A 4,991-nucleotide genomic window follows, 5' to 3' on the forward strand; every position below is an offset into this window, starting at 1 on the left:
AATAAAATACATTACAAATTATGAATGTTTAAAAACTAGAAAGCAATATTGTCAACAGTTTACAGCAACATAATTTTAAACTATTAAAAAGTTTATATTTTTTGGCTTATTAATTTCGTGTTACAGCCTGACCAGGCGGTGGCGCAGTGGATAGAGCGTCGGACTGGGATACGGAAGACCCAGGTTCAAGACCCCAAGGTTGCCAGCTTGAGCGTGGGCTCATCTGGTTTGAGCAAAAGCTCACCAGCTTGAGCCCAAAGTCACTGGCTCGAGCAAGAGGTTACTCGGTTTGCTGAAGGCCCGCGGTCAAGGCACATATGAGAAAGCAATCAATGAACAACTAAGGTGTTGCAATGCGCAACGAAAACCTAATAATTGATGCTTCTCATCTCTCTGTTCCTGTCTATCTCTCTCTCTCTCCCTCTGTCTCTAAAAAAAAAAAAAAAAAAAAATTAAATTAAAAAAAAAATTATTAATTTCATGTTACAAAATTTACCTGAATTAAACAGTCAGATTTACATAAATGTATTTATATGAAGCTACATGCTATAGAAAGACTATACTTTCAGGGATCATTTCTGTAGTTCGTTACATGATAAAGAAATAATAGAGTTATTAACTTGACCAGGTGGTGGTGCAGTGGATAAAGCATCGACTTGGGATGCTGAGGACCCAGGTTCAAAACCCTGAGGTCACCAGCTTGAGTGCAGGGTTGCTGGCTTGAGCATGACATCATAGACATGGCCCCATGGTCGCTGGCTTGACCCCAATTGTCACTAAATTGAGCAAAGGTCACTGGCTCAGCTGGAGCCCCCCATCCCCACCCATCAAGGCACATATGAGAAGTAATCAATGAACAACTAAAGTGACATAACTACGAGTTGATGCTTCTCCTTTCTCTCCTCTCTCTCTCTCTCTCTCTAAAAAGAAAAAATGTGAGTCTGCATTTTGGGAGGGTGACTATTGTGTTCTTTATTTATGTTTTTAATTCCAAATATTTAAAGAGAGAAAGATTAATGTTTTAGGCAAAATATACATTATATTTTTCAACTCCATCTGGGTTTAGAAATAAGATGTTTTACCCACCATTAACAATTCTTCCAAAAGAAGAGGGTTTTTTGTTGTTGTTGTTTTTTTGTTTGTTTTTTTGTTTTGTTTTGTTTTTAGCAAGCGAGAGAGAGACAGACAGAGACAGCACGAGGGGTCTGGGGGGAACCCGTGACCCAAAGCAGCGGCCAGTACGCAGGTTGCAGGCCCCGGGGAGCGCGGAGACTCCAGGGCGGGGCTGGCACTGAAGCTGCAGGACTGGTGTGATCGGAACACGGCCCAGCCTGTGGCAGATGATGACATGACTTACCAGGTCAGCATTTCACTGATCCTGAGCACTGGGCCGTAGCCATGGGGCTCTGCAGGTGGCCAACCTGCAGGAACTCTGGACAGAGCGGCTCTCCTGGCCAAGCCTAAAGCAAGTGTAAGGAGGCGCTCAGTAACGTCACTCAACGTGGAAGCCGATGCCAGAAAAATGGAGAAAATAATTAATTTTTCTAACATGATCGTTAGAGCATGAGAAATAACTTCCAAGTAGATAAAGGCTTTGTGATCATTCTGGAGAAAATGAAATAAAGCTATAGGACAGTGAATGACACGGGGTCCGGTGATAGTTTCTCCTGTTCTTTTTATCTGGAGTCAGAAGGGTGGCTTCCCGAGGAAGTGCCCCTGAGGCAGGACAGCCTAGTGCAGCAGGCAGCCGCGTGGAGGTCTGCAGGGAAGTGTTCGTGATGAATCAGCATTTGAGGAAAAATAGACCATATGAGGCAGGGAGGGGACCCACTTGGAAACAGAATAGTCCAAGTGAAAAGAGACGGTGGTTTCCACAGGGCACCCAGTGACACAGAGAGACGGGGTCATATTCCGGTTAGGCTTCAGACGAGGAGCCAGAGGCCTCTTGAGAGAGATGGATATGGAGCACACAGAGGAGTCTGCAGCTCAGTGCTCAGGTCTGGGGAGCGAGGAGTATGCACAGGGATTAAATTGAACTTGGTTGGCTCACGCAGGCGGGGCCGGGGAATCAGCATTATCTCAGACTCCCGTAGAGTCAGATGTTTTCTCTTTTGTTTTTCATTGCTAGGTCCATCGCTACAGGAAATGCTGAGAGTTGAGGCAGAAGGAAAAGTGGTCAGAACCAAACACGAAGAAAACAAATGGAAAGTTTAATTTGGGCAAAATAGCATCCCAAAGAAACATTACTTTCTCATAATACTATAAATAAGGACACCCACTAAATTGGGCAGATGTATATAAAAGTTGAAACATACTTTTAATTTGCAGTAAGCATTTTGCCCAAATGACATGTAACTATGACGACATAACGCCCTGCTTTCACATTGCTTGCTCACATGGTCACTCTGCACGCCACCTTCGCGCCAGGAGAGAGGGACCCAAGGACGGCAGGGTCCCCTTTGTGAAGAAGAAGCTGTGATGAATGGCCCCATGCCCACAGGACGCCCTCCACAGCCACCTGTCCTGCTCTGTACCCCCAGCCCGTGGGAAACATCCTTAACCTTGATGCCCAGTGAGAACGGAGAGACCCGAGCAGGAGGCCAGGAAGCCGCTAGAGGGCGTTGGAGCTCAGGCTTCCCCTGCTCCTGTGCGACGGGGCTGCGCTCCTCGTGCAGATGTTCTCTTCCGACCTGTGAGTGTGGGCTTTTGCTGCCTTCCTTAACCTTGACCCTCTTTTGCAAGCAGTTTCTTCATCACACTCTTCTCAGCGACCCCCAGAGGCTGTGCCATGAGCTCTGGGGTCACACTCTCTCACCCAGGACTCAGGAACTGCTGTGATGAGTGACCCACCAGCATGTGCAGTATGGGGCTGCTGTCCCTCCCCTGCTACTGCCCTGCTTCTCACAGAGGCTGGGGTGTGCTTCCTTGGTGAACTCTCACATCATTTCTGTCATTTTTCTCTCCTGTTTCACCAAACTCCCTCTGTCACTCAGCACTAATGGAACCCATGTTCTAAAAATCATCAAACTGCAACACAGAAAAAAAGTTTGTTATGAATTAAGACAGTAACAGTACAAAATTTACAACTTAACGATGATGAGAAAAACATTCTGATCAAAGGAAACTCCTCTGGACAGTAAATCTGTTATTCCTTCTTAATTCTTTGGCTTTCTAAAATCTTTATCCAATAGGACTTTGTGGAGTGTGTGTGGGGGCGGGGGTTCTCAATGCTGTTGTAGGCCTTTGGCTAGTCACAGTAGTAACTCAAAATTTGCTTTGTGCAAGGATATTAAACTTTCTTTCCATGACAGATGCAGAGGAAATTTGGAAGATACGTTTTCCTCCCAGCCCCTGCTGCCTCGGGAATCCTCACTCTCCTGGAACATCCACAAGAGATGATGAAGTCTTTCCTTCTGTTTCTAGTGCGTCACACATTTTCAGTGCATTATTCCCCAACCATGATTGGTGGCGTTGAATGTTACAGTCAAATCTGAAAACAGCTACACAGCCACAAACTAAACTTTTAGTTTCATGGTTTCTGTCTGATTTCGACACATTTCCACGTGGATTAGATGTTGATGATAGAGTTGAATATTTGATCCTTCAGAAGCGTTACATAGTTACATTCTTCTAGTGGTGGGGGCGGGGGTGGGGTGAGGTGGGGGGTTGGGGGCATGCAGGTGTCCAAAGACTTGAATGCAGTCACATAGAAAAAGCATATGGACATACACCTGTGGTTCCTGGGGGTAAAGTCAGACAGATGCATGTCTGGGGAGCCCAATCAACGTCTCACACAGAAAACTTCCTAATAATAGGGTTTAACAGAGGCCATGAGCTGCCTCAACAGGGTGTCTTGTCCCTCTGAATTGCTTTGGGAAAGCCTGAGAGGGGGGCAGAAAAGAGGATTTCAACCTGACTCCTTTCAGTACATACTAGACTCTCCGTCACACAGCACTGAACTTTGCTTAGAGACAGAAGAAAAAGCCACATGGCGTGTGTGATGGTGTCTGTTACACCAATGGTGACAGAGCATTGCCTACGTATAGAAACCTTAAAGGAAATTTCTTGTCATTTTTACTACCCAGGAAATATGTTTTTCTAAATGAAAGCCCACACATTTTAGAATTAAAACACAAGTTTTATAGTTCATGGGCTCTAACACTAAAATATTTTCCAGACTTTAAGAATTTATGGTTTACTTAAATCTAAAATTTAAATCAAACAATTCTATTCCAGAAATACTATCAAAAGAATGAAAAGACAAGCCACAGCCTGGAAGAAACTATTTGCAAACATATATGATAAAGGACTTGTATGCACAATATACAAAGAACTCTTAAAATGACAATAAGAAAACAAACTACCTAATTAAAAATGGGCAGAAGACCTGAACAGAACATCTCACCAAAAATACACAGAGATACACAGATGACAAACACATGAAAAGAAACTCAATATCATATGTCATCAGGAAAAGGTAAATTAAAACAGTAATTTCCTACCACTACACAGAAAGGCTAGAACCCAGAACACTGGCATCACCAAGTGCAGGCGAGGACATGGAGCAGCAGAAACCCTCAGCGACCCTGGTAGGAATGCAGCATGGCGCAGCCACTTTGGAATGAAGAGTTTGGCACTTTCTTATAAAGCAAATGTAGTCTTGTCATATGACCGAGCAATTGTGCTCATATTTAACCAAGTGAATTGGAAAGTTATGTTTACACTAAAACCTTCACTCAAATGTTTCAGAAACTTTATTCATAAAATTTCCCCAAATTGAAACAACCAAGATGTCCTTCAACAGATGAACAGGTAAGCAAAGTGTGGTGCACCCACGACAGAACTCTGTTCAGCAACAAAATACACTATCAGCCATGAAAGGATGTGGAGGGACCTGAAATGCGTACGATTGGCCAAGCAACACATTGTGTGGTTCCAACTATGTGATATTCTGGAGAAAGCAACACTATGGAGACCAAAAGATGATTAGT

General features: G+C 44.0%; 1 pseudogene; it reads left to right on the forward strand.

Moving 5' to 3' along the window:
• The first annotated feature begins 553 nt into the window (after positions 1-553).
• LOC136407228 (small nucleolar RNA U3) lies at positions 554-636 on the forward strand (annotated as a pseudogene).
• Positions 637-4,991: the final 4,355 nt, after the last annotated feature.

The sequence above is a fragment of the Saccopteryx leptura genome, chromosome 5, assembly GCF_036850995.1.
Source record: "Saccopteryx leptura isolate mSacLep1 chromosome 5, mSacLep1_pri_phased_curated, whole genome shotgun sequence".
Taxonomy (NCBI): Eukaryota; Metazoa; Chordata; class Mammalia; order Chiroptera; family Emballonuridae; genus Saccopteryx; species Saccopteryx leptura.